Source organism: Momordica charantia (genome assembly GCF_013281855.1).
Source record: "Momordica charantia cultivar OHB3-1 chromosome 7 unlocalized genomic scaffold, Mcharantia_2.0 BLBB01000007.1, whole genome shotgun sequence".
NCBI lineage: Eukaryota > Viridiplantae > Streptophyta > Magnoliopsida > Cucurbitales > Cucurbitaceae > Momordica > Momordica charantia.
The window spans coordinates 11,780,771-11,796,523 of record NW_028275165.1 but is presented as its reverse complement, the minus strand read 5'-3'; the positions used below and the strand labels follow the sequence as shown (position 1 = coordinate 11,796,523).

The 15,753-nt window shown below is 40.3% G+C and overlaps 1 long non-coding RNA gene across 1 annotated transcript; it reads right to left on the bottom strand.

The window, feature by feature from the left end:
* Nucleotides 1-11,843: 11,843 nt before the first annotated feature.
* Nucleotides 11,844-13,919, bottom strand: LOC148210360 (uncharacterized). Its single transcript, XR_015792361.1, has 3 exons — nucleotides 13,363-13,919; nucleotides 13,240-13,277; nucleotides 11,844-12,108 (listed from the first exon to the last, which is right to left on the bottom strand). It is a non-coding gene; the product is annotated as an uncharacterized LOC148210360 (long non-coding RNA).
* Nucleotides 13,920-15,753: the final 1,834 nt, after the last annotated feature.

Sequence of the window (15,753 nt, the reverse complement as noted above, 5' to 3'; positions counted from 1 at the left end):
TTGAACCAACAGCGGCGGCAACCGGTTTCTGGCGAAATCCAACGACGGCGCGAGTTCGTCATCAACGAACAACCCACGACTCGTGGTGACCCCCTGCAGCTTCCTTGTGGTGGTGCAATCGATTCTCCGACGTCATCTGCAGTGCATTCGATTGAGACCCATGGCCACGAAACGTGTGAAGCAGTGGCGGCTTCGTGTTCTTGACCGACCTGACATCTTTCGGCGACATTCCAGGACTGCGCAATCTGTTCTCCACTGGTGGTTGCAGTGATTCCGACAGCACATGGTGGAGTAGTTATTTTCGACGTCGATTGGTAGCAGCGGTGGCGACGGTTGGCGCGCAACAGCAGCGGCAGTTCGTGGCGATTTCAAACGGCTCGATGGGACAGTAACGACCTTCTCGTGGCGAGGTCTGTCGGCCAACACCAGATCATGTGCGGTCCTACAGCATTGATGGCTTCATGTTTCTGCTATTAGATTTGGTGCTCCCCTGACAGCTACGTCGATCCATATCTGTGGCAGCTGATTGGATCCCAACGCTTTGCACCCGAACGTAATAAAGGCAGTGACCAGCAGCGCTTTGTCTTCAATTTCACGGACAACAGCGTTTTTGTGGCATTTTATGCTTCATGGTGACATTCGGTGTTTACCCACTTGTGTTTGGAGTTAGATCAGTGTTCCCACCCCCTTCTGATGTCGGGCTAACATGCCCGAGGCCATAGGACGTCAGATTCTGGGATACCCACACCTTATCGGTGTTAGATCTACGAGCCTCAACATTTGCACTATCCTTTCAGCAAGGTTCAGTGGGTAACGACCTCCTTGAACACCCTTTTAGATTCAATTTTAGTAGCTGAAATTGACTTGTAACATGTTTGGTTTTCCTTATGTGCCTAGGTTTTGAACCAACACAACGATTATGAGCTTTTAGGAGTGTAAGTAGTTTCTTACATTAGGGATTGACTGTTGTGTGCTGATATGATATGGTTATTTGCTCGTGTGCCTATGTGTGATATTTGTATGATTGCTTGTCGTGGTTATCATTTAGTAAACATCATTGTTGATAAAACTATAGATATATCTAGGAAAAGTTATGTGGTTGTTTGAATATATTGTAACCATGTAATATTGGATGCCTATGTTTCAATTGTTGTTATGTTCTAATTGGGTTGCATGATGACAATTGTATACTGGTACTGTAATTTGTTGTTTTGAAAGCATATTGAATATTTATGAGAAATCAGTTGTATTTGATGTATGTTGGGTATCTGTTGATTATATTTTGGTTAAGTTGTTAGTTATGCCTCTTCTGTGTACCATGCATGACGGAGCTGTTGGATCATGCTGGTCTTGTAACGCCCCAGGCCCAAGATACGGAAAAGACTTTCAACAATGATCTCAGGGGTATTGACACCCATGTTACAAGTTCAACTCTTTATGTGTACCTCAAAATGAATTTTCATGTGACGCCCGAGATGAGAGGTACATGAATGAACTGATACTACATCCGAATGAGAGGGATCCTGAGATCATTGAATAATGGTAAGAAAGGATTAAAACAATTGATAGTCACTACACATATCAACAAGGTGCACCTTCATTTTCGGTGGTTCAATCGTAAGAACTCCAAAGTTAAGCGTGTTTGGTTTGGAGCAATCTTAGGTTGGGTGACCTCCTAGTTGCTTTACTAGGAAGCATGTGAGTGACGATGTTTATTTGTAACTTGAGTTAGTCTTTGCTTCGCTGTTATTCGAGAAAGTTAGTTTTCTGTAGTTGATAGTTTATAATTAGTGAAGATTTCAGTGAAAAATTTCTATAAGGTTGGATTGTTATTAAATTATTAACTGAGAAGAATTTGAGTTTTGTTAGAACTTTAGTGTTGTTTGGTTTGTTTAGTGCAAACTTGTGTAAGTGTTATTAATCATAGTAGCACAGCGGAAGCGTGGTGATAATTTGTCATAAATTTTATTTCTAGTGGTTTAATTCTTTAGTACGAGTGGAACTTTTTAGGTGGCTTTAAGTAACGGTCCCCGTTGGGATGTTGAAAATCCTAGGGCGTTACAGCTAGCCCCTGCCTGTCGCCAGCGCCTCTGCGCGCGATCCTAGCTGTATGGCCACGCGTGCCCCCTGTCGCCTCACCATGCCAACGCCCCTCGCTCGCGCGTGCCCCACCATGCCAGCACCCCTCCCAGCGCGCCTCACACGCACACCCCTCACACACCACTGACTACACCCACACGCGCTTATGCCAAGAAACTTACCCCCTTGCGCGTGCCACACCGCCAGCCTCACAGGCGCCAACCTGAGGTCGCCGCACATCCCCCTTGGCCCCAAAACCGTGTTGCTTGCCACCACTTTCCACAAATAAGGAAATAATTTCCTTCCTCTTTTCCTTGGTCTTATTTTAATAAAATACATTTAAGGAATAATTTATCTTGCTTGGTTAGCAAGTTGGTGGATTTTAGGTATGATCTTTTATTTGATCTTCCTTTGATTTATATGATTTTTATCAAAATTAATTTTATGAAAAGATTGCCTTACTTGATTATCAAGTTAGCAATTTAAGGGAAATATCTTCAATTATTTGTTTTATTTTATTTTTAGATTTTATTTTAATTTTACACATTCTTTGTAAAACCATGGGCTTTAGCCTATATATAGGCATGTAACCCATTTGATTTGGGACACCTTGGAATGATCATTTGAATAGAAATTGAGTGTTATCTCACCCTTACCATGCGTAACCCCCCCCCCCCCCCCAAAATATCCTTTTCTTTTATGTGGTTGAACTTAGGAATCCATATTTTTACTCTCGGAGCATGCTTGGTCGGTTGGTCACCAAACTCGTGGAGTGTTTTCGGCTTTCATCATAGTGAGTATTTTGTCTGCTCAATGTAATCAACTGCAAAGATAATATGTCTAACTCTTAGCCTTTTAGGTTAAACCATCTATACGATTGGATTTATGTGGCTTGTGGCTCGAGTAGCCCAATACGTTTGGGTTGTCGCATATCAGAGGTGCCCATGGAGTGGAGTAGGCCGAAGTTTGCCAAACAACTATAAATCTCTTGCATGACGTTTTCTCTATCCCTTACTTTTCATTTATTGCAAAAATATTTTTTTTTCTTTTATTGCAAATATATTATTGTGTTTATCTTGATTATTTGTTTCATGATATTTTGAGTTAGTATAAATTATGCATAAATTATTTTTGTTTAAAAAGTTTACTTGGTTATTTGATTTATGCTTAAAATCGAAAAAATTTAGTAAATTGATCTTCAACACTATTCACCTCGTCCTATTGTTGCTATACCAATCCAACACTCCCCAATAATGCTTTAGTCTCTACCCATTAACAGTGAATTCTCTTTTAGATTTGAACTCCTTTACTGTTACAGCTTCGTGGGGATAAACATGCACAACTTGGAAAGGTCTGGACCAGTTTGATTTCAACTTCCACGGAATGATTTGGGTCTAGAATTATAGAGAAGAACTTGTTGCCCAACTTCGAAGTTTCTAGGTTGTACATAAGCATCGTGCCATTTCTTTGTATTCTCTTTATTGATTTTTACGTTCTCGTACGCATCCCTTCTGAATTCTTCTAGATCCCGTAGTTGTAGCTTTCGAACATCCCCCGCTGCAGCATAATTAAAGTTCAACTTCTTCATAGCCCAAAAGGCTTTGTACTCCAGCTCCAACGGTAGATGGCAGGATTTTCGATCAACCAGTTTGTATGAGGATGTTCCTAATGGCGCTTTAAATGTTGTCCTGTAGGCCCATAGTGCCTCATCTAACTTTAGAGCCCAATCCTTCCTGCTTGTATCGACCACCTTCTCTAGGATGCTCTTGTTCTAAATTTGAGATTTCTGCTTGTCCACTAGTTTGTGGGTGGTATGTTGTAGCAACCCTATGTTTGACATTGTACTCAGCCAACAAACCAACCACTGCTATATTCAATAAATGGGATCCCTCATCACTGATTATTGCCCTTGGTGTGCCAAATCGGGTAAAAATATTTTTCAGTAGGAATTTGGTTACCACTTTGGTATCACTTGTGGGGCAAGGAATTGCCTTAACCCATTTGGACACATAGTCCATCACCACAAGGATAAAGAGATGACCATTGGATGGGGGAAAGAGACCCATAAAGTTCATGCCTCATACATAAAATAACTCAACTTCTAAGATATAGGTCAACGGCATCTCAAACCTCTTAGAGATATTCCTTACTCGTTTACATTCATTGCCGCACTTGACGAATTCATGAGCAACTTTGAATACAGAGGGCCAGAACTAACCACTTTGCAACACTTTAACTGCTGTCTGTTGTCCTTCGTACGGTGCAACATGGCATTTTTCAACAAATTGCAATGCTTTAGCATCTGATACGCATTTCTGCAATATATTGTCTGGCCTCAGCCTATACATGAAGGGGTCATCCTAGTAATAGAACTTACATTCGTGAAAGAAACACTTTAATTGTTGCCTTGTCATTTCCTCTAGCTGTATCTCACAAGCTAGGAAGTTTACAATATCAACGAACCAAGGTTCTTCCGATTTTTCTTCCTTATGGGAAATGGCTAATAATTGCTCATTTGTAAAAGTATCTCGAATTGATACAACATCATGACCTTTCTGTACTCCAGCAATTCTAGATAGATGGTCAGCTACCAAATTCTCAGAACTCTTCTTATCTCTAATTTCAACATCAAACTCTTGTAGCAGCAGAATCCATCTAATCAATATCGGTTTGCTATCTTTCTTCGTCAACAAATATTTTAACGCAACGTTATCAGTGTGGACTACCACTTTGGCTCCCATTAGGTAGGCTCTAAACTTCTAAAACGCGAACACTATCGCTAGTAACTCCTTCTTTGTAGTTGTATAATTGATTTGAGCCTCTATCAACGTCTTGCTTGCATAGTATATGAGATGCAGCACTTTATCTTTCTTTTAAGCCAAGACTGCCCCTACATCAAAGTCGCTTCCATCACACATCAGCTCAAAATGCATATTCCAATCCGGAGCTTGAATAATCAATGTGTGGGTAAATGCATGCTTTAGTGTGGAAAAGGCCTGCAAACATTCAGCAGAGATCAAATACATGGTCATTCTCTAATAAAGAACATAAAGGTTTTACAAGTTTATAAAAGTCCTTTATAAACCGTCTGTAAAATCCTACATGGCCCATGAAGCTTCAAAATTCATTAACATAGGTGGGTGGCGGCAGCTGCTCAATGACTTTTACTTTAGCCTTGTCCAGTTCCAAGCCTTTCTTTGAGACCCAATGCCCTAGCACAATACCTTATTGGACCATGAAATGGTATTTTTACCAATTGATTACCAGATTGGTTTCTTGACACCGCTGCAGCACTCGTTGGAGGTTTGATAGACATTCAGCAAAATTAGCTCCAAACACTGAGAAGTCATCCATAAAAACTTCTACCACTGACTTGACCAGATCTGAAAAAATGGCCATGATGCAGCACTGGAATGTTGCTGGAGCATTGCACAGTCTAAACAGCATCCTTCTAATAGCAATGTTCCATATAGGCAGGTGAATGTCGTCTTGTGCTGATCCTATGGTACAATAGTGATTTGATTATAACCACTATATCCATCAAGAAAACAATAATACTCCTATCCAGCCAGCCTATCCAACATTTGGTCAATAAATGGTAAGGGGAAATGGTCCTTTTTTGTAGCTTTGTTAAGTTTCCTATAATCTATGCATATCTTCCAACTCATAACTGTTCTAGTAGGAATGAGCTCATTCTTAGCATTCTCTATCACTGTCATTCCTCATTTCTTTAGGATACAATGTACAGGGCTAACTCATTCTGTAACGCCTCAGGTCCAGGATTCGGAATTCGAATTTGGCCCTAATCGCCCCAGCATCCCCTGCGACTACAACCTGACTACACCATCGTCCAATTATGAGGAACATAGAAGAACGTAGACTATCCCTAAAAATCAACACGAGTCCTTCCAACATGCTTTGTCTTTACTCACATGTTTCCTAGTAAAGCAACTAGCAGGTCACCAACTTCAAGATTCCTCCAAGTCAAGCACAATTAACTTTGTAGTCCTTATGATTGAATTACCGAAAAGGAAGGTGCACCTTGTTAGTATAGGTAGTGACTATCATTTCTTTTAAGTCTTTGTTTACCATTCTTCCATGATCTCAGGATCCTTCTCACTCGGATGTGGTATCGGTTCATTCATGTACCCCTCCTTTCTACTCGAGCATCATATGCCCACCAGCTTCCGCTTTTGTTCGTCCCCAAACCACATCGTACTCTGAGAGGTTTTACTCTGATACGATTCTATAATGCACCAAGCCTAGGATTCAGAATCCGGATTCGGCCCTAATCGCCCCAGCATTCCCCTACGTCACATGCGACCCGGCTGCGCCATCGTCTAGTTCTGAGCTACTTAGAAGAGCGTAGACTATCCCTAAAGACCAACACGAGTCCTTCCAGCATGCTTTGTCCTCACTCACATGCTTCCTAGTAAAGCAACTAGGAGGTAATCCAGCCGAAGATTGTTCCGGGTCAACCATGCTTAGGTTTGGAATTCTTACAATTGAGTTACCGAAAAGGAAGGTGCACCTTGTTAGTATAGGTAGTGACTATCATTTCTTTTAAATCTTTCTTGATTATTCTTGCATGATCTTAAAATCTCTGTCATTCGGATGTGGTATTGGTTCATTCATGTACCCCTTCTCTCGACTCGGGCATTACATGCCCACCAGCTTCCACTAGTTTCGTCCCCAAACCACATCGCATTGGGAGAGATTCCGCTCTGATACCATACTGTAACACTACAAGCCTAGGATTTGGACCAAGATCCAGAATTCGGATTTAGCTCTAATCACCCTGGCATTCCCCTGCGTCCCCTGCGACCCGACTGTGCCACCATCTAGTTATGAGCTACTTAGAAGAGCGTAGACAATCGCTACAGACCAACATGAGCCCTTCCAACATGCTTTGTCATCCCTCACATGCTTTTTAGTAAAACAAGTAGAAGGTCACCCAGCCGAAGATTGCTCCAAGTCAAGAACGCTTAAATTTAGAGTTCTTACAATTGAGTTACCGAAAAGGAAGATGCACCTTGTTAGTATAGGTAGTATAGACTCGACAGGTAAGGAATCCAACCATGCTCCAACAGTATCCCTTGGAGAGTAAGGGAATAACTTCAGGCGCATAGCTTCCTTACTCACTCTTTCTACCTTAAATTAATCTGCCACTTGCATGAAATACCGTAAATGTATATAAAGATCTTCTGATGCAAGTCCATGGAATGGTCCCACAATATGAAGCATCTAAAACATTGTCGACTTCGACTCAAATCTATCGGCTTCAATGATAGGATCTGCAATCACAAAATTGAAGTCATAAGATGTTGGGGCAGCATAAGCTCTAATTTCTAGCTCGTTATCATCAACGAATAGGACAACATTCAGAGGAGGTACTGGCACGACTTGGCTAGCTCCAACCCCTGGTTTCCTCTCTACTTCCAGTTTAGGTCGACTTGGTCCATTCAGATTCATTGCAACCCCTCCTCTACAGTCTATTCGCTGTTCACCCCTTCTTTAGTTCGGGGTTGAACGTGAATTCAAATGTAGGAAAATCATTCATTCACTAAACAAATCACCCAAAAGAAAAGTGAGAGACTCTTTAAGCATCGTATTCCAAAATCCTAAAATCTAAATATAAAATTTAAATCTCCGACAATGGCGCCGAAACTTGTTCGGTTCCTCACAACTAGGAGAAAAATAATGCAATTATACACTAAATAGTCCGCTGTAGTATAAAAACAATGTCGTCTCCACAAGGATTTAAGCTAGAATTTTATCCAATAATTCATAATACTGAAAAGCAAAATAAAAATGGTTTGATTGAGGTATTGTGACTAGTTTAAAAATAAAAACATAAAAGAAGTAAAATAGACCAGCTACAGAGATCTTTATGTATGATGCTAGAGCATCCAATACAGGAACACGCAAGTTGCAAAGAAGAAACGATTTAGATGTAAATCGAGGGGGATTCGCTCATATGTTTTCACCTATTTGCTAACCATGCTCTAGCAATCCAAAAATACTGAATGTTCAGATCGTCGTGGTTATCTCCCGAGATACCCAAACATGCTATAATCCAACTCCCGTTGTAACCAAACAAGCAATAAAATCAATCTATAGGCACAATAGAGTGAGCCTCGTCCATGAGTACTCATCATCCTACTTCAAATAGAGGAATCTAAAGCTAATAGAAGCAATCATACTCAACAAGGATTCTCCCGAGCCTCAAGCAAGCAAACACACTAAATAAGTTGGCCAAATGTATTCAGTGAGATGAAAGAGTAAAAACACTTCTATTAAATCAGTATTTAAGGTTACTAAAACGCAGCAAACAATAAGGCTACAGCAAGCTCGTCCCCCCCCCCTCCCGAATGTGGGGTTTAGTTCATAGTGGAAGAAAAGAAACAGTCTCTATTGGTGAAGTAGACAACAGAGAGGTGGAAGCTTCCTCAGCAGCAGAATGTTGACTCCAAGGAAAACGACCACTCTCCCCAACTCCTTCTTTGATGAAAGATGGTGACAAGGTGGGGAATGTTCTCTGGAATCAATGCTCCAAAATAAATCTCTTGTTTTGTTCCCCTTTTTGTGGCTAAGGTATCCTTTCTATATATATTGGGTCCTTAAAATTTATGGCACCCACTGGAAGTTGTACAGACGCGATAAAAAATAGATGTGAAGAATTACTACGCGGTCACATGTGCTATCGCATCTGAGCGGCTTTAAGCTCGAACATAAAATCTCTTCTAGTCACACTCCAGCAACACCATCATAGCTTTGGCAGCACTTAGCTTGTCGTCAATAAATTCCACAATTCCTACACAAAACATCAATAATTAAGCAAAATTCATTCATAATGCGGAAATTGATAATTCTAACAGCTCGGATACCTAACTAAATGATTTTTACTATTTTCCATAGTCATTTAACAAAGATCCTCACATTTTCACATAATTAGTACCCAAATTAGACCACAAAAACACTCTCTTATGGAGAGTTTTCATTGCCTCCACCCTGGATTGTAAGTATTCGAATAGGGGTGTTCCTATTGGGATTTCCAAGATAGAAAACAGAAGCTAGATTCCCAGGGCAAGAGTCATAGTGATGTTCACCCTCACAGTACGAACATGAGATCGCCATTTCATTGTTGGCTCATTGGCTAGTTGACAATGCTGCAGCAGTATTAATGTTCTTAACCATATTAGTCAGGTTGGTGATGTAGCCTTCAGTGAAGCCATTGAATCATCATTAGTAGCTCCTTGACCAGTTCTTTCATTTGAGGCTCTAAGATCTTACCACTGATGGTTGTTGGATGAAATCCGTCCCAAAATACCACCGCTTCTACATATGCCTTAGATAATAAAAGCCTCATTCACTTATGCATCCACTACCAATGTGTTGCTTCATTTTATATGTTGTAAAGAGTCTCGATTTGAATACACCTAGGCAGACCATGGTGTACGGGCACCATCTTAGCAGTTCTTTGAATCCTCTCCCAATATTCACTAACATATTCTCCTGGCCTCTATTGGAAGTTAATGATTTCTCCCCTATACTTTGCATTCTTACTTTAGGGAAAATACTTCATAAAAATTTTCTCAGCAAGGTTATTCCATGAAGTAATTGATTCCGTCGGTAGATAGTTCAATAAGGAAAAGAGCTTCAACCTCAATGCTTCCTTAGATACCCCTTGCATTTTAAATGAGTCACTTACCTCCAAAAAGTACCTTAAGTGCAAATGGGGATCTTCAGTTGCATGTCCATGAAATTGTCGTACAGTTTGAAGCAATTGGAACATGACAGGTTTTAACTCAAACCTTTCAGCCTCTATTTCTGGTTCTACTATAACTCTATGAAAATCATGAAATGCAGAAGCAGCATAGGCTCTAATGGCCCTATCTCCACCATCAGCAAACAAAATGGCATTTAGACGATGAACTATTGCTGGTACAGCCAACGCTTCCCCATTATTTCTTTCAATTTGTGGATTGGGAACCATAGGGTTAGGATTTCTCGGTAGTTGGTCTATTAGGCCCACTTCTACTTGTTATCTACGTTGTACTCTTCTTCTTCAATGAAAAGTGCATTCTATCTCGTTGTTAATTAGATATTCCAATCCTTGTAGATTGTGCATTCACCTTCAGGATTCACAAAACAGCAATTAAAAGAAATCTATCTTGCACAGATTTTCTTAAGCAAAAATAAAAAGTGTAAAGTAAAATCAATCCCTAGTAACGGCGCCAAAAACTTGTTGAACGGTTTATAATCCTTATGCAAGTGGACACAACCGTTGTAGCAAGTGATAAAAAGATCGTATCCACGGGGATTTGTAGCTAAACACTTCAATAATTACTTAAGAAAACAACCAACTTAACAAAAATATGTTGAATAAGACTAATGAAACTTAAACAAAATAGTGCATAAGGGATTCACTAAGTAAAGAAAACCAGTAAAGATAGTAAGCAAAATCAGAGGGATTAACTATTGATGTATAAAGGCTAAGGAGGAAGAGTTTATGCGACGTTTTTTGGGCTCATGCAAACATTGCTATAGCATTAACGATGTCAATATACTAGCCAAACTGACATGGAATCTTCTCAGATTTCCCAAATTTTCTGCTATTCAAGTTTTAACACAAAAACTAATAGCATATCAGTTCAGTTTATAGCCTTACTAGGTTAGTCTTATTCCTAAATACCCACACTCTAAACTCAAGTAGATCTAGTATGAGATGAAGCCAAACACTTCCTATTACAATTTTTCAAGAGTTAATAAAGAAGTATCTCAATATGTTGATCAAGCACATTGAGAATCAATCAATAAAAATAACTTCAACTCAGTATATCTCATCATTAAGAACAAAAGCAAGGTTTACAGCCCAAGAATCAGTTCACAAAATCCTCCCCCTTACAATAGAGACTTAGCTACACACGGCCATAAGAAAATAGAAGAAAGAAAACAATAATTGGTCCAATACTGAATAAGAACTAGATGAAAGAATAGGGAGTTGAGGAATATCAACATTGAATGTGGTCTTTATCTTCAGAAGCTTCTGCAAGTCTCTTCTTCTTTTTGTCCTTTTAAAACCCTTGGGAGCTTTCTTGAAGTGGGAATGAAGTGATGGTTGGGGAATGTGAGGCTACCTTAAATGTTAGTATATATACCCTCATCAACTTTAGGGCAACAAAACAGATAAAGTGGGCCCGAGCTCTAACTTTAAGGTGCTTCCCCGTGTTACTGTGGTAACTCTCTAGGTAAAGTTCTGTCACTGTCAGCTTTGTCGTTTTCTGCTACCTTTTGATTATGATGTTGTAGCATCAACAGTGCTGCATCAAAACATTCAAAATTAGGTCATTCTTCCTAACTCTCAACATTATCTACTAAGATAAGAATGATAGTGACGTTATGACATTACTTGCACAAAATAAGTGTAGAGTGGGTGTTGGCGACACTATCGTTAGCTAATTTATATGAAAATCTTGTACAAATAACTCTGTTTTGGAGAGTTATCAGTCTACAAGAAGGCTTTCTCGAAAAATCAATGTTCTTTCTACTTGCTTCATCTTTTGTTTCTCTTACTTTTGAGGGAGCTACTGTGTAAAGACCCAGATTTCTGACACGTTTAACGAGGTAACGGCCCTATAATGCTTACTGAACCCTCCCATTTAAAGTAACGAAAAAGTAATGTTCTCCTAATGCATCATACAAAATGAAGGTACACAATAATAGAATATTCAGGAGATAATACCCGCCTCAGTGGTCAGGAATCCAATCAAGAATATAATCATTTTGTCTCGTAATCCCAAATACATTAGTAGTTCGAATAGTAAAAACAAAATACCCATAAAGCAATAAAAGAAAGTGTCCTTGGAGTTAACCCAATGTCTAATTCCCCTTTTTTATTTCATAGCAGTAAGATTTTAACGATGTCTGCATTGCACCACATCATTCCCTAGCCTAACCGACACAGCTAGTGATCCCGCCTCAGTCAGACCTCCTCCACGTCATCACCACGGTCGTCCCGGTTCACACCTGAAACAAAAAGGTAGAGGGGGGTGAGTACATAAATACTCCGTAAGTAGCCCACCCTAACTAAACACCGCAACACGCTCGTAATCACAACCACATCAAAAGAACAATAGTAGAACAACAGATAGGCAGCACGGGATAATAATAATAGATTAACAATTCCATACAAGCAACCCAACACCTAGACTTCCGGAACCCCAACCACACTACCCACTAGCATTTGTCCATACTTGAACTAACACTCACTCCCACTCTATGTTAGTACTCCAAGTCTAACTTTTCGAGGCGTAACGGCTCTTGACATTTATTCCCAAGATACCGACCTCCCTCTACAATGCTTGGTGTTCGACCCTGCCATTTATTCCAAAGGTCTAGAACTGTTACATCTTAAGCACCCCTTCACGTTAGTCCTCTGTAGTTAACTCCTCTAATCGTTTTGGCCCTTGACATTTATTCCCAAGGCCCTAACACTTCTCTACAGAAACTTGAAGTTCGACCTTGCCATTTATTCCCAAGGTCTAGAACTGTTCACCAGTCCTTGACATTTATTCCCAAGGCACCGATGACTACCCGGCGTATTGGTTCTTGACATTTATTCCCAAGACCCCAATACTTCTCCATAGAAACCTGATGTTCGGCCTTGCCATTTATTCCCAAGGCACTCACTCAAAGCTTTGAATAAACATGCGACTAGTATGCATTTTCAACTCAGACACCGCACAGGTTAACGAACCACTAACCCGTCCCATCGCTCGTGACAATTCCCACTAAACTTCCAAAGACAACCTATAAATAAGTCTTCCACATTTCAATTCACAGCTCAATTTTACCAGCATGCTTTCCTTCGTACCAACAATACACTAACTCAGCAGCTTCCAACAAAATAATATAAAACTATATGACAGGCTATCAACACATGGATTTCGTCACTGAGAGTTTCAACTACAAAAAAAAATCATAATGTCTAGCAATGAAACAACAACACGTAACACAACGATAATCACTGAGAGTTCACAAACCACGGCTAACTATTTTCTAATGCACGAAACAAATTATTCTAAATTAAAAATCAGCACCAAAACCTTTTCCGTTAACACTAAATAACGCACGCACTCGCCCCCTGGTGCTACTTACCCACTGTTATGCTCCTATATCTTGCGTCAACCCACTACCTAAACAACAATAGACAACGAAATCATTAATACAAAATTTACAGCCGTCTAAATTCATTCTAAGAGATATTGCAATGTCCATTACCGCAAAAATCGACTTCGTCTAAGTGCGGGTAGCTCAGGCCTAACTCGAATGGTTGTGGGTTGCATAAATCGAGCCTCTAATGGTTATGGGTAGGTGCCGGGATCAGAAACTGTTGCTGTCCGGACTATTTTAGCAGTAACAATTCACCAAAACGATGCCCACAACGCTGTGTGCAGCAAGAACCCGCGCCACGACCCGCTGCTATCGGAACCCGCGTACCACTGCTGCTGCCCGACGCGCCGTGCACCTCCGCCGCTGCCCGACACCCGCGCAACGCTGCTGCCGACGCCGCGCACCGCTGCTGTCCGTTGCCCACGAACTGCTGCTGCCGTCACCCGCGCGCACCTGCCCGCTGCTGCCCGACGCCGCACACCGCCGCTGCCCGGAGTCGCCGCCGCCGTTGCCTGCCACGCCACCTGCCGCGCCGTCGCCTGCTGCCGCTGCTGTCAAATCGTCGGTGGTTGCCGTTCGTCGAGTGTTTTGGGGAGGGTTGAGGCGCCGGTAGAAGAAAGAAAATGAAAACTAAAACAGGGAGGGGAAGAAGAGGTTCACGAAAGGGGAAGGGTTGTTGGGGGCTAGGGTTTCCTCTTACTTTCCTTTTGTTTTAAAACAAGAAAGGCCCACTTACTTAAATACTTAATTTGGGCCCAACGGACCAGAACAATTATAGAGAAAATAATTTCCTCGTTACACAATAATTGGATACGTAAGTACACTTTAACACTCATAACAATTATCACAGCAGCTTGAAATAAAATGAAATGAACAATGAAATTAAATAAAAAGAAATTTCTAAGAAAAGAGGCCCGGGGATTCAAGATAAACTAATCTGAGTAACGCAGGGCGTTACATATTGTGTGCAGCCAACTAATAATTATCTCAAACACAAATGCAGACAATATTTGAAGGGATGTGAATCCCGGAGCGGAAGCGGACCATCGTTCTTGATTTGAGAAACAAAATCCAAATTGTTGAGAAGAAAATACAGGGGAAAGTCGTTACCTTTGAATAACTGTTCTTCAACAATTTCCCTTTGAACACCACCACCGCATCTTCCTTGCTATCCTCTAGGTACCGGGATCGTGCTTGTGGGACAACTCGTTTGAAGAATAGGGAGAAAAAATCAGAGAGAGTCAGTGTTGATTGAGAGACCAAAAAAATGCCAAGGCTATTATGTTCTGCTTGTGTTTCAACATAACAGATGTGTGACGTGGGGAGTTGCCCCACGTCAACACTAACCCCCCACTCCCCTGCAATTAAGCAGGGGAGTGATTTATTTAATTTAATATTAATCAAATTAATATAAATAATAAATATATATATATAATTAATTAATTAATCTTATTAATTAATATTATTTATTAATCTAATTAACAATTAATTAATCAATTGAGTATATATATATATATAATTAACACTTAATTATTTATCATAAAAATAGAATGATATTCTATAACATTTTCTCTCGTATAACCTATAGTTTTAATGTACATCTTCTGCACATTATTTTTAACCTATAGTTTTAATATGAATCTTATTCTTATTAATTTTATTTGAATCTCATTCAAATAATTTCTCTGAATAATATATGGTTTTAATTTAGAATTAACTATATATTATAATGTATCAATATACATATAATCCCTTAATAAATTTGAACAATTCAAATTCTTCCAAAAACTTGATCCTTGTTTTACCCGTTATGAGCTAGCAAGGGGACCTAATGGACCTACAGATCAGAAGCTCCAACGATACGAGATTAATGGATCAAACTCATTGACCGAGTTAATCAACATTCGTTAACTACGGGTCATTCCACTAAAGACTCGCAATTGAACTCTTCTCACTGCAGAATGTTTTCGTGTCCACGGATATAGGACCATAAATGACAAGTCAATCCTTCACGAGTGCTTGTAACTGAGTTACATCTTACTCCTTAAATATCACTGCTCCTCTAATGAACAACCCGGTTATGGTCTGACCAATAACCGAAAGTCCCTCTCGGGCCAATGAGAGGGTGGGGCCCCTTGTTCAAGTCCCGGAGTCAGCATTTAAGAGAACAGTCATCTACTCCCCTAAAGTCGAGAAAGAGTGAATTCCATCTTGTGAAATTATGTTCCCAGCTCCCCACTCAGTCTCGTCCCCAAAATGGTAGGAATATTGAGTCGGCAACTTGGGCCACTCTCACCCATATAGATTAAAGGACAAGCTCTCACGGGCAAGAGTCCATAACTCACTCAGGATTGAGAATGAGTTGCCTGGTCATCCTAAGAAACAGCAATCTATTAGTTAACGGTATTACATCTAAAGATTGGCTATTTCGTAGTTCGGTCTTATACGTTACATCTAAAGATTGGCTATTTCGTGGTTCGGTCTTATACAAACTCATTT